Consider the following 22,252-nt stretch of genomic DNA (forward strand, 5'->3'; position numbering starts at 1 on the left):
ACTGTGGCGATCACTTCCTCCCTGAATTCCTCAAACTCTGGCTCCCCCAGCAGATTCCATGTGGCTGCTTCACTTCTGCAGTGCATGAACGCATTCCCCAGATGACACAACTTGTCCTGTATGCTGGATACTCTCCACCTGCTGATTTCCCACTGAGCTTCATTCCAGTACTCCCAAATGTACTGCATTTTGGAAACTATAAATAAAAGATCCGGCTTCCCAGCCTGCCGATATGCTGACAAACTTCCAACCACAAGCTCCACTGCCCTGGTTCCATTACTGGTCTCCTCCGCTGAGGCCTGGACCATTTCCTCTTCTTCCTCCTTATCACAAGGGTGCTCAACGTCCCATTGAGCCAGTTTTCCAATTAGGGATTCCTTGGTATCCACTGTATTGATTACAATTTTTCTTCCATGACACAGTCCTTGCAGGACTCCCTTCTTGATGTCTTTGTAATATTGTGCTGCTGCCTCCAATCTGCTGTAATATCTTGCATCCATGCTTGTAACCTGAGTGATCCCTCTGCTTGCCACCAAATGTGAGGATACCGGGTTCCAAATCACTCAGTCACGGTGGTAGATGAAAAACCAACAGTGGTTTATTGAACAGAATGGGTTATAAACAGCTCAGCACACTTCTGTGATCCAATTCTACACGACAATTCCCTCCTGGAACTCCTGACAGAACATTACTTCTTAGTCAGTCTCCTGCCACTGTCTCCCTCTGTGTCAGATCTCTCTCCCCCACCTCTCTTTGCTATTATCAAACCTTTGTCTTTCCTACAATAAGGCGACACCCCCAGAACAGTTTCAAAGCAAACCTAGTTTCACATGTCCAGACATGTCCCCTAGGCCACAATAGATGTTAACTAAAGTAACCTTACTTAATCTGATTGTGTGGCCTGGAATCCATTGTGTGGGGAAGAATGAGGGGGGATTGAATGGCCTGACATCTGAGACTGGCTGTATCTACACAACAGCAACACACAGGTTATCTTATCAGTCACATGGGGCAAACATTATTTTACAAACTATAGCAGAATAACCAATACATTCATATATATACATTGAAACCATAACTGTACCCTTGTAACAATAATATCATACAATATAATACAATATTGCCTAACATATAACTAATAACATATTGGCAATTGGTGAAGTCCATGTGTAGGACCAGGGCTAGGAAAGTAACCACGTGTCTTTTACAACTGAGCGACACGACGCGCCAGCTGTGTCATCACATGTCGTCACAGTCCCAATCCGGGAATTCACTAAGCACCAATCTCGGCAGTGTTTGGACTATTCGTAATGGTTTGATTTGCAAAGTTCCGAAATACGAATGAATAGACCATCGGTCAAACGCGGCTGTTCTAACATAGAATACGGGAATTCACTATTCATTCGTATTTTGGTGTTAGTTTCGGTAAAAAAAAGCGGCAAAAAAATAGACCTGCTTTTTTCAATCGTGTTTACATGTGTTGCAACTCAAAAATCAATCACACCTGAATTAGGATGCCTATAAAAGGATGTTAGGCCCATTTCAATACACCTACACTCAGAAATGGCAGCAGGACTGTGGGTCAGTGATCTTTTGTGTGCTGTGGGATTCCTCAGACTCAGACATCAGCCTGTAAGTACCCAGGGCCAAGAAACTGAAACATGGTCAGCAGGTTGTACAGGTTCCGCGGAGGCTGCACAGGCCTCGTTTTTTTAGGGGGCGTTTAAACTTGAACGCATTGTCCGATGATAAGGTCATACAGATGTTCCGTCTAAATCGTAACAACATTTTCCGTCTGTATGACCTTGTCAAACTGGGCCTAGACCCTGAGACAGCACGCTCTCGCCCTGTCTCAGGCCTGCACAAACTCCTGGCTGTGTTGCACTTTATGGCTACTGGCAGCTTTCAGGCTGTGTCTGGGGATGTCATAGGAATCTCACAGCCCTCATTTTCCAGAATCTTAACACAGGTTATGTATACCTAACTACCTCTTCTGTTTTTTGTTTGTTTTAATTTCTCGGTGGCCAGTTCTGTCCTAAAATCTCATGTTTTTTGTTCTTTAAAATATACACAAAGGTGTTGGCTGTTTTGCAGCCCCACATCGAGGCCTCAATCTGCTTCCCTACCCAGGAGTCTCAGTGGCATGCCGTCAGGGTAGATTTCTATGAGCTGGCTAGCATGCCCAATGTGCTTGGAGCCATAGATTGCACACACATTCAGCTGAGACCACCTAGGGGCAGGCAGCACATATATACAAATCGCCATTTCGAACACTGCACAAATGTGCAGGTGGTTTGTGATGCAAATCTCAAAATAATAAGTGTTGTTTCTGGTTACCCTGGGGGCTGCCATGACTCTTTCATCCTCAGTCAGTCATCCCTCTTTGATAAGTTTGAGGACGGACAAATGCCAGATGGATGGCTGCTGGGTATGTAATTTGATATGTGTAGGCCTGCGTATACTTTGTCCAAATAAAGGTGCAGATGTAATAACCTGTAGAAGGCATAAGGAAGTGAAAAACCAGTGTTCTGTGCAAGGTGATAAAGGCACCAGTCAATCAGCTCCAATATGTATTTGAACATTTAGGAACAGTTTGTCTGCTGCCTTTATTACCTTGCACATATCACTGGTTTATCACTTCTTTATGCCTTCTACAGGTTAATACATCTGCCCCACAGTGTGTTACTTATGTGTTGCTGTATCTTAACATGAATCACGTTACTATATCTGTCTTTTAGGTGATGGAGGATATGGCTGTTTCTCTTGGCTTCTAACTCCATTGTCCCGACCTGATACCCCTGCTGAACACAGTTACAATCATGCACATAAGTCCATGCGGAATGTGATAGAAAGATGTTTTGGTGTGCTGAAATCTAGGTTTCGGTGTCTGGATAAGTCTGGTGGCCTTTTGTTGTATAGTCCCTCCAAGGTGACTCAAATTGTGTTCTGCTGCTGCTTTCTTCATAACATGTGTTTGCAACAACATCTGCCACATGTTGAGGAGGAGGAGGAGGAGGAAGAAAGCAGCCAGCAAGCAGAGGAATTAGAGACATCTGGTGATACTTGGAGTACAGATGTAGGGAGGCAGGTTAGGCAAGAGCTCATCACTCGCTATTTCTAAGGTAAGTTTGGTTTGCTTATTTCATTTGTTGTGTAATCATAAATAGATGTTTTGCCATTTTTATTGGCAAAACCATTACTCAGAATGTGTCTGTCTCCTTGACACATACAAACATACCCTCGCTTTATGCAAAATAAATGTTGCATGTGTATTGTGTGTATTTTTAAACACAAAACAACAGATTATGAGTGGCATGCATTAAGTCTGGATAAGTGATGGTAAACTTGCAGTGCTAATTTATTACAAGCCCACATAATCCATTTAGTATTTCACTTTATCATTGTGTGTAACGTCCTAATGCACAGGTTCACAAACTCGGCCCTCAGGACCACACACAGTGCATTTTTTTCTCGTAACCCAGTAGAAGCACAGGTGTATGAATTACTCACAGACATATGTGAAAAGGTTCACAGGTGGAGGTAATTATGTCACTTGTGATTCTGTGAGTAGACCTGCAAAACATGCACTGTGTGGGGTCCTGAGGGCCGAGTTTGTCAACCTGTGTTCCCAAAAAACACTCCTCAACATATAATATGTTAGCCTTGAGGAATACATGTGTCCCTATGTGTGATGCTCCATCATATTTAAGAGACACAAACTTACTGTAATCAGGAATAATTTATTTCCAAATGTTTGATGCAGTAAACTTGATGATGTGTAAGTAAATACACAGTTTGCCACATATATACATTATTAAACACTTTCTTTGTTTTTTGGTTTAAAAGTTCTTATTTGTTGGTTTCTGCATCATGTGTAATAACATTCTTACTAATTTTTTACACACACAAACATGTCTCAACAATACTGACATTCATTTTGACAAAGTTTTGAAAAAAATTCAATGCCAACATATTAAAAGCTTTTTACGCAACTCAATTGTGTTGTTCTTGTAAGGTTGTATAGAGAAGAAAGGTAAAATAGTTATCAATAACATTGGCATTTGGATTGTCTGCAGGAAAAGAGAATGATTTGAATCTAGAAAGAGTAATGATTAGAAAAAATCAAGTGTTCAGTTTACTTCCTGCTAAAGACATTCTGCCTGGCTGCCAATTATTGTGTCTGCAGGAAAAGAGAATGATTGGAATCTAGAAAGAGTAATGATTAAAAAAAAATCAAGTGTTCAGTTTACTTCCTGCTAACATGTATGTGCGGCTCCATCAACATTTCCCTCCTCCAATACAAAAAAAAATGGTAAAGAATAAATGTGCGTACAAATTTTATGTTGTTGTTTGTACCACTTATAATTAATGATGTTGTAAAATTTGTCAAGGAGCTAAGTGTTATATATTTTTTGCCAAACATACACTGACTAACTATTTTGAGTTACTTATCACAAATGTCTAACTTGTATTATGTTCACGTTTTTTTTGGTGGCTGCTTGTCCTGCCCTTTGCCTTTAGCACTGTCATGTTGTCGTGCTCTGGTGGACCGTCCTGGTGGTGATGAGACTGGCGTGATATTTGGAGTAGTCGTACCAGAACTGCTGCTTGTTTGCTGTTGGTGCATGCATCTGAGTGTTTCATTCAGGTTAGTGAGGGTGGCATTGAGTTCACGTGTAGCAGCATTTTGATTGTCTACAATTCGGAATAAACTTTCATTAATCTTTTGTTTGTTTTGAAAAATGTTCATATAACTTTGCTGTTGTCTGTGCTGTTCTACCATTAGTCTGTGCTGTTCTTCCATTAGTCTGTGCTGTTCTTCCATTATGCGCTGTAAGTTGCCCATGACCTGTGTAATGTCTGTACGCATGAGTTCCATGGTATTGCCTATTCTGGTTGTTTGTTCATTTTGACGACTCAGATTTCTTGATATTCTTCTGAGTTGAGATAGTAGGCTTGCAAACATTTGTGTCTGCCTACGCAGGCAATCTTCATTAGTGGCCTGCGGTCTAGCCCAAATGGTCCAAAACACCTGATCAGGGCCTTGTGTTACTGGTGTTGTTGGGCTGTGTTGTGGTGGTGGTGTGCTTTGCTGTGGTGGTGTACTCACAGGTGCTGGGGGGCTCATTCCTTGCCTTAATGGCTGCATTTCTAAGATGTTTGTCTCCTCCATGTCACTGTGTTGCTGTTGTTGCGGAGGGATGCTGTTCCCAGCACTAGAAGCTGAAATGTTAAACAAATCTCCGTTAGCTATCCATATGTTTGAGAAATGTAAACAAATCACTACACATGGAACACATGTCATTCACTGTTGCTTTCAACTATTCTGCCTAGCAACATCATCACTCAGAACTTAAATACATACATATGCCTGTTTGTGGCAAATGTGTCTGGTTACTCAATTGTGAAAGCAAACACTTTAGTTTTATTGTAGCTCACACATACTCCACCATAAAAACACATTGGAATCCATAATGTGTTACCTTATAGCTTTGATCAAACAAACATAGTAATGATTTTTTATGTATTTTGCAATGTTACCTCAAACACACATGTGAAATTTGGAAAAACAACCTTACTTTTTACAATTATAAAAATATGTTTTTTTCGTTGCAGCATCTTACACACAATGTCATACTGTATGGCTCAAGTGGACATACATATCTTTACTGGATGTGGACAAGGCCATTTAGCTTGGATTCCATTTCAGCTTTTACTTACTGCGGTAAGTATCTAAGTTTTTGATGTGTTTTGCCTTAATGCGGTTATGAAAATTTTTTATTACGTTCTGAATTTTTTAACATTTATTTCAGTTTGATACTCACAATCAAGATGAGGGGAGTGTGGATGACGTGTTGGAGGTGTGTCCAAAATTTGGAGTGGGGGGACCGAACATACGGACGATAATCTTCGTGGCGGAGTAGCCTGCTGTGGTTGGTGCGGGACATACGACCTTGCTTTCTTTTCGGCCACAGGTTTTTTGTGGTGATGTCTTACAGAAGTGCCACTTCTGCTGCTCCATACTTCTTTTGATGGACCTTTTAATGAAAGTGCAATTTTGTTATGGCTATTCCTTTACAAACATACCCTATACTACAATGGACACTTTACCTGCTTCCCCAGCGTCATCATCATCAGATGTGATAGGAGTTACTGGCCAACGAGTAGTTTTGCTTTTTTTCAACCACTGTATAAAATGTATTAAAAAAAATATTCATGCTATTGTGGATACATCCACCCATTATGCTTATAAACATTTATTCTTTAAGAAATGCTTGCTTTTTTTTGTTAAAAAACATAAGGAGTGGAAACCAAAAAAAAAAAAAAAACATTGTCCAATAGACATATGCGCTATGGCACAATCAACACAGGAAAACATGTACAGGACACTGACATAGGCCACAAGTTAAAAAAAAAAAAAAAAACGCACACATCTTCATTTTGTATTGAAAGGAAAAATATTACAGATGCAATATAGAAATTGCTCTGTGATGTGGCACTCCAAACACACATTACCACTATATGAGCCAAACCAAAATGTAGCAATATTTTACTAATTACACTGCAGTGTGGTGTCATGGTACAAATACAAGCTAAAAATTATCAATCAAATAGTGTTATTTTGTGTCAAAAAATTAACATTATCTAATAATGACATTACACATGTAAGTGGTTTCCAAACCACTTTCCACTACTCCAGCCTCTAACATGACAACCACTGTTTTTAAAACATTGCACATGGATCACACAAATATAAAACATAGTCACAATTTTTAGATAAAAAAACCCCAAAAGGAAAACATTATTGCAGGACAATTCAGAGACACACCAAGTCCAAACTACACATGCAAAATATCGTTCATAAAAACACATGACATACAATAAAGTAAGATGTTACAATGGCTTTTGTATAAAACATTAACCAAAACAATGTATTTGCTGACACACACTTGAAGATGGGAGTAATATACAACGTCACATGACACACATTAAAAAAAAAAAAGAATGTAAATGCAAATACACATGCTCACCATTCTTCCTGGGCCTATCTGAATCCCGGACATGGGTTGCAGAGACAACTTCAGGAGGTATTACACTCCGCATGGGCTCCTCATACTCCAGATATCTTGCAATATAGGGCTGCCCACCACCGGTTTTCCGAGCCGACTTGGCTTCCTTGGCCATTTTGGACTTCACATGTCGCTTTATGTCATAGTACCGTTTGCGGCACGTGTCCTCCGTCCGCTTGACCACCCCCTCACTATTGACAGCAGCAACAACTTTCGCCCACAACACCGTCTTCCTCCGTGTTGGCACCTTGGTGGACTCAGGGCCTAATAGCTGCCTCTGATACTTCATCAGCTCACGCACCAATGCCACATTTTCAGCAAAACTAAACTTTACATTCCGCCCAGTCTTAGTAGTGGTGCGTGGCTGAGGAGCACTCTAACTGTCACTATCACTTGAAGCTGCTGCAGCAACCTCACCCACCTCCTCCACCTCACTAACCTCACTAACACTCACCTCCTCCACCTGACCAACCTCCTCCACCTCACTCACACCCTCCACCTCACCCACCTCTGAGTCACACATAATTGTGTGTCTAAACAGTTAACACAGGAAAAAAAAGACAAACAACACACTCCTCCACTACCACTACACAACTCACACACACACACACACACACACACACACACACACACACACACACATACAAACACTGACAAAGGACTATAAAGAAAAATAACTTGTACTAAAAATGAAACAAAACCACAAAATACAAGACAACAAGAATGACAAGACGACTTTCAAACACAATACCACACTCAGAAATCGCTACCAACACTCCTCACCAAACCACAAACTCACCTACCTCCACAGCACAACCTCCCTACTCCTCACCACTAACTAAACCCACGAGGTGCGGACGGTTTGGGGCGTATTTATATGGTTGCGCACAGACACTCCTACCATCTGAAACACAACCAATCACGAACGGGGATGAAAATCGAAACTGAAAGTGAAAATGCGGCCGCGGAAAAAAAAAAACCCTGCCGCGTTTAACTTAGGAAAAAAAACAACAAAAACAACAAAAACACGTACGAAAACGACAATGTCGGCCGAAAATGTGCCAAAAATAACGACTGCCATCGACATCGGAAAATACGAAAACCATAAAGTCGACTGCTTCGTAACTTTGGGTATATGGATTCAAAAAGTTGCATGAAAATGCACCCGATACAAAATGAGTTTAAACACTACACAAACCGACTCAAACACGAATATTAGTAAATACTGGCCCTGGAGTAGATGCTGGATGGAACCAGCCAGATAATAGAATGAAGCTAGGGAGCGAAGATGTAGAAACCGATGGTTTGCAGGTACTGATGGTATGCAGGTAAACGCTGGAAAAGCACCGGCTCTTTAAGAAAGCTGATCACTGCTGGAAGCTGACCGCTGGAAGCAGATGAGACTGTAGCCGGAGACTGGAGCAAACACAGGAGACTATAGAGTCAGGCTGCACTGCAAGGTGGTAGGCTGGTGCGGGTCTCTTAGTGGAATCTGGAAACAGGAGCTGGAAACCTGGAATGGAAACTACCACAGGAGAGAGAGACTGGAAACAAGGTTTGACAACCAAAGCACTGACGATTTCCTGGTTCCGGCTCAATCCCTTTATACCCTTAGGTATGCAGGGATTGGATGAGCAATTAAGCAGACTTCAGCGGAGCTATAGATTGGAGGACAGGATCATGTGACTAGAACTAAGATGGCTGCGCCCATACTGGCCAGTGGAGGGAAACCTTGTTTGTAACACCAGATGGAGATTCCTCTGTAATGGCGGCGGTGAACACAGAGAACGCCGACTTGCGTCTCAGACCTCCAGCGTGGACGGCCGCGGCCGCAGTAGATGAGGAGTGCCACATAACCTGTAATGCATTGAGAATACAAAGACGATGCCCGAGGCCCTGCCGGCAGGTGATGCAATGCCAGTCGCCCGGGCACTGGAAGGACAATATCCACGGACCAGCAGAGATGAGACGTGACATATGAATGCTAGCAATACAGCTTGGAACCGGGCCTAGGACACTGAGCCAGCCTCAGGAGACACCTGAAAGTTAAATAATGGCGTCCAGATACCCGGATCGTGACAGCACCACCCCCCCTTTAGGAGTGGCCCCAGGACACTTCTTAGGCTTCTGAGGAAATCTGGAGTGGAAATTCCAGACCAAGGTAGGAGCATGGACATCTGAAGCATTGGTCCAAGAGCGTTCCTCAGGGCCATAGCCCTTCCAATCAATAAGATATTGTAACTGACCATAACGGAAATGTGAATCCAGAATCTTGGCAACTTCATACTCAACTCCCCGTTGAGTCTGGACTTTAGGAGCCGAAGGTAGTGCAGAATGGAATCGATTCAGGATCAGCGGTTTCAGAAGGGAAACATGGAATGTCCTAGGAATTTTCAAGAATGGGGGTAACTGGAGTTTGTAAGCAACAGGATTGATAACTAGTTCAATTTGAAAAGGACCGATGTAACGGGGAGCAAACTTCCTGCTTGGAACTCTCAACCTCAAATTCTTTATAGACAGCCAAACACGCTCACCCACTTTGAGGGCAGGAATTGCCCTACGCTTCTTATCTGCAAACTTCTTGTATCTAAACGATGCTTTGAGCAGAGCCGCTCAAACATTCTTCCAGTTGTTTGAAAACTGGTGCAAAGTGATATCAACTGCTGGTAGAGAAGTCGCTGGAAGCGGTTGGAATTCTGGAACCTTAGGGTGGAATCCGTAGTTGGTGAAGAATGGTGTTGAAGAAGATGAGGAATGATATTGGTTGTTATGGCTGAACTCGGCCCAGGGAAGGAGTTGAACCCAGTCATCTTGAGAGGAAGACACATAAATGCGGAGGAAGGATTCCAAGTCCTGATTCACCCTCTCAGTTTGACCATTGGTCTGAGGATGGTAAGCTGTAGAAAATTTTTATTTGACTTGGAGGGCTTGACACAAACTTCGCCAAAATTTGGCTACGAATTATACTCCTCTGTCAGAGATGATCTCCTCGGGAAGACCGTGTAGTTGGAAGATCTCCTGAATGAATACTTGGGCCAACTTGGAAGCTGACGGAAGACCGGTGAGGGGAATGAAATGTGCCATCTTGGTGAACCGGTCAACCACTACCCAGATGGTATTAAACTTGTTGCACATAGGCAGGTCTGTAACGAAGTCCATCAACAAATGGGTCCACGGTCGACGCAGAACAGATAATGGAACCAGTTGCCCCGCAGGCGACTGGCGGGATACTTTGTGTTAGGCACACTTTGGGCAAGAAGCAATAAACTCCATGACGTCCTTTTTCAGAGTTGGCCACCAATAAGTCCTAGAGATGAACTCAAGGGTTTTCTGAATGCCTGTATGTCCGGCAAAATGGGAAGCATATGCCCAATGCATGAGTTTCTTACTTAGCACCGATTTCACAAAACTTTTCCCTGGTGGGGGCGTAGAGTCCATCCTTACCGTGGAGAATGCCATCGGATTGATAATAGGGTGCTTGTCAGAAGACTCCGACTCATTTTCTTGCTCCCAAGAGTGGGAAAGGGCATCGGCCTTGCGATTCTGAGAGCCCGGACAGAACTGGAGTTTAAAGTCGAACCTAGAAAAGAAAAGTGCCCATCTGGCCTGACGAGGATTGAGACATTGTGCGCCTTTCAAATACAAAAGATTCTTGTGATCGGTAAGTATGGTAACAGAATGAGAAGCTCCCTCCAGCAGGTATCTCCACTCCTCCAGAGCAAGTTTGATTGCCAGCAACTCCTGATCGCCAATGGCATAGTTGCGCTCAGCTGGGGAAAACTTCCGGGAGAAGAAACTGCAAGGATGCAGATGACCATCTTTTGCTCTCTGGGATAGCACCGCGCCTACTCCAATGGAAGAGGCATCCACCTCAAGGATGAAAGGCGAGTTGATGTCGGGCTGTTTCAATACCGGAGCAGAGATGAATCGTTGCTTTATTAAATGAATGGCTTGCATAGCTTCTTCAGACCACTTGGACGGATTAGCACCCTTCTTAGTTAACGCAGTGATAGGCGCCACAATGGTGGAAAAGTCTCGTATAAACTTTCTGTAATAATTGGCGAATCCTAAAAATCTCTGGACCCCTTTGAGGGTTAAAGGTATCGGCCAATTCTGAATAGCTTGTAGTTTCTCAGGATCCATCTCTAGTCCAGAACCGAACACAATGTAGCCTAGAAACGGAATGGATTTGACTTCAAAAACGCACTTCTCCAATTTGCAATAGAGATGATTGACACGGAGACGGGTCAGAACTTCCTTTACCCAGAAACGATGTTCCTCCAGATTGTTGGCAAAGATGAGGATATCATCGAGATAAACCACGACATGACGATATAAGATGTCTCTGAAGATCTCGTTCACGAAATGCTGGAAGACAGCTGGAGCATTACTTAATCCGAAAGGCATGACGAGGTACTCATAATGTCCATCACGGGTGTTAAATGCGGTCTTCCACTCGTCACCCTCTCGGATCCGGATGAGGTTGTATGCACCCCTCAAATCTAATTTCGTGAAGATGGTGGCTCCGCTAACTCAATCAAAGAGTTCTGTAATCATAGGTAAAGGATATTGGTTCTTGACAGCGATGTCGTTCAAGCCTCAATAGTCGATGCATGGCCGCAGGCCACCGTCTTTCTTCTTGACGAAGAAGAAACCTGCGCTAGCTGGGGAGGAAGAAGGTCGAATGAAGCCCTTCGCCAAATTCTCCTTAATATATTTTTCCATAGAATGCGTTTCTGGTAAAGACAGCGGATTGGTTCGGCCTCGAGGTGGAACCTTCCCCGGGATGAGATCGATTGGACAGTCCCATTCCCTATGAGGAGGAAGGATATCGGCAGAAGCTTTACTGAACACGTCCGTGTAATCTTGATACGGAGGAGGTGGAACATCAGACGACTTGGAGGAGGAAGAACATACGGGAAGCACTTTGGACAAACAGGTCTCAGTACAGGAAGGACCCCTTGCCAGGATTTGGGTAGTCGTCCAGTCAATCCAAGGGTTATGGAGACGAAGCCATGGAAGGCCCAAAACCACTGGAAGTGTGTCACTTGGAATTACTAGGAAGGAAATTAATTCTGAATGAAGAACTACTTTCAGGCGAACTGGTAGAGTTCTTGAAGAAATAACTGCATCAAAAATCTTACTGCCATCCACAGCAGTCAAAGATATGGACGAGGAAAGTCTCTCAGTGGGTAGGGACCACCGTTTAACATATGCTTCAGTTATAAAATTCCCAGCTGCTCCGGAATCTAGGAGGGCAATGACGTTCCTATAACGTTGAGCAATTTGAAGCGAGACTGGGAGATTACAATCATGAGGAGATGGAGAGGAGAGCATTACTCCTAGCCGGCCCTCTCCTTGGCGGGCTAGGACTTGAAGTTTTCTGGATGTTTGGGACAGGCATTGATTACGTGAGACCGAGCTGCACAATAAAGACAGAGGTACTCAGTGAGACGTCTTCGACGCTCAGCTGGAGATAGACGGGTACGACCAATTTGCATGGGCTCATCTTTGGGTGGAGACGGTTGACGAAGAGGAGGAGCAGAAGATTTCGGGATAGATGACCTTCCCCGCTCGGTTGCCCTTTCTCTGAACCGTAGATCAACTTTTGTACACAGGGATATTAGCTCATCCAACTTAGAGGGCAAGTCTCTGGTAGCTAATTCGTCCTTGATGCGTTCAGATAAGCCATGCCAGAATGCAGCATACAGGGCTTCGTCGTTCCATGCCAGTTCAGATGCCAGGATCTTGAATTGAATTAAGTACTGTCCCCCAGTACGCATTCTTTGGCGTAAACGAAGAATCTCAGAGGAAGCAGAAGTTACACGGCCTGGCTCGTCGAAGATGCGCCTGAATGTCATTACAAAGTCAGTATATGAGGACAACAGGGTGTCGGATTTCTCCCATAAAGGTGATCAAAATCAAGGGCGGATCCACAGAGGAGGGAAATAATGTAAGCAATTTTAGTGCGATCACTAGGGAAACTGCCAGGTTGTAGCTCGAAATGAATTTCACATTGGTTGAGAAATCCCCTGCAAGATCTTGGAGATCCATCAAATTTTGCTGGCGTTGGAAGATGAAGACGTGGAGTAGAAATGGGTAAGGTGGGTGGGGTTACAACTGGTGTCACTGTGGTGAACGCACCGGACGCCCCTGAACCACGGAGGGTCGTTTGGATCCCATCCAGCAGAGTAGAGAGATCCTGGAGACAGCGGATGATGTGGCCTTGTGCAGCCTCCTGATGTTCGAGTCTGGCTACCAGTTCTTGCATTGGCCTGGCCGCTTGATCCTAGTCTCCGGCTGGATTCATTAGGTCAGTGCTTACTGTCACAACTGAGGGCCTGAGCTGACAGGAGGAAGCCTCAGTTGTAGGGGCTGGGGTGAAGCTAAACTTCGGATGTTTTATCAGACCCCTGGACATACGAGTAGGATGTAGAAAGGTTGCCCGAAGGCGTGACCATGACAACCAGGATTAAAAGTCAATAAGTATTTATTAACAGAACTCCATGTAATCACAGCAATAATAAGTCAACGAAGATATACAGCAGATTTGGTAAAAACAGTTCCTGGAGAACTACGGGTTGGCAACGGCCACAGGGTACTGGTAGCAGTAGGTACAGTTCTTAATGTCCCAGAGATGGAATGTCCTTACCAGACCCGTCCGTAGTATGAGGTATAGCCAAGGAACACACCAGCAGATGTTTCACTGGAAGCTGGTAGTACTGTAGTTGAGGTAGCTGCTAAGGACTCTGGATGGAACCAGCCAGGTGTTAAGACATGGAGTAGATGCTGGATGGAACCAGCCAGATAGTAGAATGAAGCTAGGGAGCGAAGATGTAGAAACCGATGGTTTGCAGGTACCGATGGTATGCAGGTAACCGCTGGAAAAGCACCGGCTCTTTAAGAAAGCTGATCACTGCTGGAAGCTGACCGCTGGAAGCAGATGAGACTGTAGCCGGAGACTGGAGCAAACACAGGAGACTATAGAGTCAGGCTGCACCGCAAGGTGGTAGGCTGGTGCGGGTCTCTTAGTGGAATCTGGAAACAGGAGCTGGAGACCTGGAATGGAAACAACCACAGGAGAGAGAGACTGGAAACAAGGTTTGACAACCAAAGCACTGACGATTTCCTGGTTCCGGCTCAATCCCTTTATACCCTTAGGTATGCAGGGATTGGATGAGCAATTAAGCAGACTTCAGCGGAGCTATAGATTGGAGGACAGGATCATGTGACTAGAACTAAGATGGCTGCGCCCATACTAGCCAGTAAAGGGAAACCTTGTTTGTAACACCACATGAAGATTCCTCTGTAATGGCGGCGGTGAACACAGAGAACGCCGACTTGCGTCTCAGACCTCCAGCGTGGACGGCCGCGGCTGCAGTAGATGAGGAGTGCCACATAACCTGTAATGCATTGAGAATACAAAGACGAGGCCCTGCCGGCAGGTGACGCCATGCCAGTCGCCCGGGCACTGGAAGGACAATATCCACGGACCAGCAGATATGAGACGTGACATATGAATGCTAGCAATACAGCTGGGAACCGGGCCTAGGACGCTGAGCCAGCCTCAGGAGACACCTGAAAGGTAAATAATGGCGTCCAGATACCCGGATCGTGACAAAAACTGGATCCTCCACTGTAGGTACCCGGCAACCAGGGCGCGGGAGTGTACAGCGCCGCTGGGGGAGGTGATGGAGCTGCAGCAGGAGATGTCTCACTGACATCTAACACTGCTAGTGTCTCTGCTGCAGCCCTTGAAGTCTTCAATTTTCTTTAAAAGCTTCTTTTAGGGCTGCTGGAGCAGCCCCCCTGTTAAGTGCCTATCCTACTCTACACCCCAATGTCATTCCCTGTGGAGCCCAGTGTACCCCGCAGCAGAAAAATAGATCTTAGAAAAAAGTCACAAATTCACAATATAGGTCACACAGAGTGCAATGCCTTGCACTTGTTCCAATATCAGCCCTGAGCTGAAAAACTATTTTAAACTGATTATCAAATGTCAATAAGACATATTAAAACATGGCATCTATGAACAAAGATGGCTTCCATCTTTAACAATGAGGACCTCAGAAAGGAATGGGATACAACATTGTTAAAATGCTCCAGAAGCATTATCAACCATCAAACATCATTATCATCAAATAAGACACAAAAGAGGGAAATAGACAACAGAATTGGAGAAAATCACCCAAATTGCGTAACAAACTTGTACGCAGCCACTTTGATAATAAGAGAAAGAAAAATCAAATTCCTGTATATATGGCTGATATTAATGTGGAAAGTGCAAGGCCCATGATTATGTACTAATTGCAAAGGAATATCAGAATAGATACAATGAAAATAATGAATTCAAGATTTTCAGTTGTTTAACACAGGGGGTCATCTATTGCTTGATTTGCCCCTGCGGGCTAAAGTACGTTGGTATGATCAAGAGATGATTTAAAAACGTATACTTGAGCATCATTAAGAATGCATTAAGAATGCACAGAGATCATATGAAACACTTACAAGTGTGGCAAGACATTAATTATGATATCATGGAGGATATTCTAGCAAAATGAAAATGTTTGACATTGAAAAAGCAGAACTGGGATTGGAGGTAATATCAATAAACAACTTTTGAAAAGAGAATTGAGACATATCTTTTTCTTGAATAGCCTCACTCTATTTAGACTTAATGAAGAAATACATTATTCAGTTTTTTTATGAAACATACTGTAACAACAAATGAAACAATTGATGAATTATTGATATTCCTTGGACATTTCAGAGAATCCTTACAGAGGAAAACATTAGCCCTGTGGTTACAGATGTCAAAGTCAAAAAATATTGTAATGCATACACCATGTACTAACCCCATGCACATGCCCGCTGCGCGTGCACTTATTCCGCCGTTCGTGCACATATCCGCAATTTGCGTAGGATCGCTCCCGCGGTCCTGCGCGTGGTATGGGTATTTACGGCTGAGTTTGTGAGCGCATAGAGGGTTATTAGAATATTACATATTTAACCCAAGTAGTGCACATTTTACACATAGTCACCCCGCACCACATCAACAAGTATCAACAGTTTAAACAGTTCCAGGACTAAGGGATTCGCCTTTGCATGATAGGAAGGGTCAGATAAAGGTTAGAAGGTGATGTCTAGTATCCAGCTGTAGGGTATTTTAAGGGTAACATTCCGGTGTTGGTTAGAGAAAGATCGCATGTTCCAGCGTATAGTTATGTGCAAAAGTAGAATATAGATATTAACTGTATTTACTGTATATTATGTATGCGGCGGGAATCCAGAGGATACCACCCACAAGAGCAGTTGAAAAGGACATCGCCCACCTTTTCAAATCAACCTATGACCTCTCCTGTAATGTAGAGATGCACCTCTGATGTCCAATGGACAATGAGATTACAGTGACCATTGTATTGTGTATGTAAGTTGTGTATAAAAAGCCCGTTGCTGCCTGGCTGGTCAGAAGACTCTGAACGCTTTCTACCGGATAAGCGGAGGACTGGTCCAGGTTGCGCTTGCGAACATTCTCACGTATGTACATTGACTGTAGCCATTATTCTGTTTAGATTTATCTTGTTAGCCTGTAGTGTATGATTTGTACTGTTTTACCTTTTGAAATAACCCACTGTGGCCTTAGAAACCTGTGGTTTCAACTACAAATCTGTGTTGTGTCCTCACTTTCCTGCAAGGGTTTAAAGCGTATTTAACTGTATAAGGTTTATAAGTATTGATAAGGTGTACGCATTGCGGGTACTTTATACCGCCAGAGCTACTCAAGGTTTAAAGTATAACATCATTACAGTGCTTTGCGGCACATGGTTTAGAGTGTAAGAATAACATTGCATTGCATTACGAATAAGGTTTAAAGGTTATCAATTGTGTGTGTGCGTGCTGTGCGTACTCTGTACACTCAGCGCAGCGTGTGTACGCCAAGTACGTACCACGTACAGGACTCTGTACGCAAATAGCGTACAAAGTGCGTAGCGCGGTAAAAGTGTATCTAGAGGTATAGCTTTACGGTTTAAGATAAAATTGACATTATCACAGATAAACCCATACATGTTTCAAACATCAAGCTACAGTAGGTAATAAATTCATCTTAAAATAAACAAGGATCTATTGTATATACTTACCTACTCTATTACCTATATTGGTGTGGTATGGAGGGTCGACCACACGAAGGTCGACAGTGTCTAGGTTGACCATTATTGGTCGACAGTAACTACGTCGACAGGGTTTCTAGGTCGACATGTTAGAACCTGAATGAATGGTCTACATCCTATCTCATATAAAGCAGCCCTGGTCCCATCATATACTGAAGGTGGTATCTGGTCTCTAGGTCGCCCACAGTTACAGTAGGTCGACAGTGTCTAGGTCGACCACTATTGGTCAACAGTAACTAGGTTGACAGGTTTTCTAAGTTGTCAGGGTCCCTAGATTGACAGGTCAAAATTAGTTTTTTAAAATATTTTGGTTTCGTTTTCTCCATACAGTGATCAGGAACCCAAATTAGTGCACCGTGTCCCCTCGCATGGCTTGCTTCGCTCGCGAGGTTACTATTCCCAATCGTAGTCCACGTGGATCGTTAAGAATGAAAAAAAATCGAAAAAAGAAAAAAGATTGTGAAAAACTCATGTCAACCTTTTAACCTGTCGACCTAGACACCCTGTCGACTTAGAAAACCTGTCGACCTAGTTACTGTTGATCAATAGTGGTCAACCTAGACACTGTCGACCTACTGTAACTGTGAGCGACGTAGAGACCAGATACCACCTATATGATGGGACCAGGGCTGCTTTATATGAGATAGGATGTAGAACATTCATTGTTACATAAGGGCCCTATTTACATCCATATAGTGTAAGGGTTATGTAAACTTATTATTTATAACAATAGATAAATAAATACATACTATTTTATACTATTACCTATTATCTATGCACATAGTAATAATAATAATATAGCACAATATCACAATTTAAATTTTTTATTTAAAGTTATACTTCACTTCGGTTGTTTTTTCCACTTATGTTTGATACAAATAAAAAATGTAAAAAAATATTTTTCTTATTTTAGTCTCGAGTGGTAACTTAAGGCAAATATATATATATATATATATATATATATTATATATATATATACATACACACATACATATATATATACACATATATATACACACACTGCTCAAAAAAATAAAGGGAACACTTAAACAACACAATGTAACTCCAAGTCAATCACACTTCTGTGAAATCAAACTGTCCACTTAGGAAGCAAAGAAGGCAAAGACTTGTGGGGGTAATTCCAAGTTGATCGCAGCAGGAAATTTTTTAGCAGTTGGGCAAAACCATGTGCACTGCAGGGGGGGGGGGGGGGCAGATATAACATGTGCAGAGAGAGTTAGATTTGGGTGGGTTATATTGTTTCTGTGCAGGGTAAATACTGGCTGCTTTATTTTTACACTGCAATTTAGATTGCAGATTGAACTCACCACACCCAAATCTAACTCTCTCTGCACATTTTATATCTGCCTCCCCTGCAGTGCACATGGTTTTGCCCAACTGCTAACAAAGTACCTGCTGCGATCAACTCAGAATTACCCCCTGTATCTGCACACACACTATCTTTATCTCATCTATATTTGGAACATCCGGACCCCTATTACATTAGTGGCAATTACCATCCACAGTGGGGGTGCTACCAACTACAGCTATTGTAAATACAGGAAAGGAAGAAGGAAAGTGCTATATTGTCGGTGCACATGAGGAAGACTAGATCTGGTTATCACGTCAGCCTATATTTTAATAAAATTTAACTTTTATTGATATCCATTTAAAAATGGTGTATATTACTTACACATAATCATGAGTACAAGCGAAACATAGAGGTTAAAATTATGACATAAACAAAACATACAAAGTGCAATGAAATAAAGATGATTTTAAGATTAAAATGTGTGTCCACGTGTTTTATTCTAATGTCCAAGTGTATATAGTCTATTATTCCATAATTGGATCAGTATTCATTCATGTGTTTAGTCCTCATCAAATTTATGAAGGAGGCATTTTGGAAAATATAGATGTCAATTGTGGTAGTGCCCTAAATATGAATTCGATATGGGCTGTTTGGTTGCAACTTAGGTATAGTAGAATATTTGTCGCAATATCTACTTAGATCAGGTATATAGTATAATACAAAATATAAAGGTGATGCTATGAATCCAATATTAATGTATAATATACTCTGAGGGGATAAATATCTTCCTCAGTTGTTTATAGTCAGTACAGTATATAACACTCTCTTGTAATGTTCAGGTATTCACACTATTATTGTCCCTTGAAGGAAAACACCCTCATTTATAAGGACTGGTGATACCCTCTCAATTTAATTCACTCCCTTTTCACACTTTCTATGCAGAGTGTGATTCGTTAGTATCCAAATATTTGGTGTCAATAATAGTTAGATATAGAACAGTCGATTATAGTAGTTAGGTGTTCACAATATTATTATCCCTAGAGGAAAAAATGTCCTCATTATAAAGGATTAGTGACGCCTTTCTACACATTGATATATAATCAGACTATTAAATTGTACACCATTATCATGCATCTAGACCACAGGTTCTCAAACTCGGTCCTCAGGACCCCACACAGTGCATGTTTTGTAGGTCTCCTCATAGAATCGCAAGTGAAATAATTAGCTCCACCTGTGAACCTTTTAAAATGTGTCAATGAGTAATTAATACACCTGTGCACCTGCTGGGTTACCTGCAAAACATGCACTGTGTGGGGTCCTGAGGACCGAGTTTGAGAACCTCTGATCTAGACAGATTATTGAAAAGGAAGATCCTTTTGTTATATTATTGTTATTATAGCGTCCAATATATTATATGAGGATATGTCTCTCCCTCAATTGTTTATAATGAATCAAATATATGATAGTCTGTCGAAGGACTGTATCAGTAGTTATTGAGTATATGACAGTCAATTATAAAGATTGGGTGTTCAGAATGTTATTATCCCTAGAAGGAAAATACCTTCATTTTTAAGGATTCATGATGCCTTACTGACTTGTGCATCACCATTACACATCTGATGTATTTATTAAAAAGAAAAAAACTTTATTTAATATGAAAAAAGGAATATATAATGTATATATATATATATCAGGAAGCGCTCTAGTCAAAAATAATGATTTATTACATAATATTTTAAAAAACAATAATAGACAATTTAATATATTAATAGGGTAGACATATAATTCATGTACCTATGGTGAATATCTCTCTCATTTGCATCTCCAATATTAATCCATGAGTCCTTAATAGCAATGTTCTTTATAATCAGAAATTAAGATATATATGCCGTGAAGTCTTGATAAGACAATAAATAGCCCGTATTGCACTTGTCTCCTTTGATTTTATATGCTGTCAATCTAGCAACAACGTAAGGATTGTAGTGGCAAGCAAACCAACATGCAGTATTTCCTCCGTGAATTGATGCTGTGTGCACGCTGTGTGAACGGGCGGAGGGAGGGCGCCGAAGCGGTGATGTCCCGGCGCTATGCTACACCCCCGTCCGACCTCGGCTGACAGTGTCCAGTGTCGTATGGTGCAAGACAAGCGGGTCACTCTTACCGGACTTGTATCTTTCACAAGCGCCGTGAAGTTTGAACAGCGGACTCCCGTATCAGCGGTGGCTGTGTGTTGTCCGTAATCGGATATCCTTAGAACACAGCCGTGAAGACAACTTCACCGGATGGGTTTTTGGAAAGGTTCTTACGCGTTTCTCCACCCCTATCTCACGGCGGTTTCGTCAGAGGATGTAGTGTCTGCCATTCTGGCTGTCTATTTAAACCCATATAAACCAATCATGGTTAATTAATTAGTATAAACACCTGCAGTATCAACCGCACTTGGAGATAAATGCATATAAGAATCATATGTCCACCTACATAACACAATCAATTAAAAAATGTTTAAACCAAAACGAGCAGAATAATGACCCTTAAAATTTATATCAAATGGCAGAATATAATTTAATAATTCGATTTAAACACATATTTAAAATTCTAATAATTAATTATCAATGGAAGCACTTGGAAATATCATCTGAATTAATAGCCTAATGGCTAACAAACTGGGCTAACACATATTAAGACCCTGGTTCGAATCTAAGCTAGATACACCACATCAAACTATCATTTACTAAATAATATAAATAGAAATTATGTTATGCCTCAACAATTAATAGCACACAATTGATTATATACAAAATTCATGATAAAAAAACTTTACCATTCATAGTGGTTAATTCATTTTCTATATTGTGCTAATAACAACATACCACTTTTTATCCTTCCTATTGATTTAATTAAGTTGTCCTTATAGTATAGCACCGTTTAATATTATAATCACTAATTATATAATTACACAGTCCGAACTCTAACCCTAAATGGAGAACAAACATATGGATCTAAGAAAACAGGGATTAAATTTACACAAATAATAAAAAGTCAATCAATTAAAACTGTTTTATCTAATACTATTTAATTCAATATTTTCGTTAAGGCCATGCGGGACTAGTGTTGCCAAAGTAAAAATCCAAAACGCCTCTCTAGTACAGAGACGGCTGTATCTGTCTCCACCTCTCGGGGTGGGAGCAACTGATTCAATTCCTTGTAGCTTAATTGCATTAACATTCCCTTCATGAACCTGCAAAACATGTCTTGATACACTGTGACTATTGTTTTTATTGAGAATATTTCTTCTGTGCTCAAGAAATCTTGTATTAAGGCTGCGTGTAGTCCTGCCTACATACTGCATACCACATACGCAGCTTAGAAGATAGATAACATTTTTTGACAATTCATATGTGATTCCATTTTAAAACTTTGTCCAGTTGTAGTAGATTGAAAGGAGGTACTTCTATGATAAATAAAATTATACGTTATGCATCTATTTTTACCACATCTAAAACTACCATTATGTGTAGAGAGCCAAGAGGTTTTATTCAATGGCTCAACTGACTTCTGTAAATCCTGAAAAAAAACTAGGTGACAAGTGATTCCTCAAATTTTTTGCTTTTTGGAATACTACTCTAGGATTATCACCAAGACATGGTTTCAATTTTTTGTCAAGTTTCAATATTTCAAAATTTTTATTGAGTATTTTCTTT

The sequence above is a fragment of the Pseudophryne corroboree genome, chromosome 4 (genome assembly GCF_028390025.1).
Source record: "Pseudophryne corroboree isolate aPseCor3 chromosome 4, aPseCor3.hap2, whole genome shotgun sequence".
NCBI classification, from domain to species: domain Eukaryota; kingdom Metazoa; phylum Chordata; class Amphibia; order Anura; family Myobatrachidae; genus Pseudophryne; species Pseudophryne corroboree.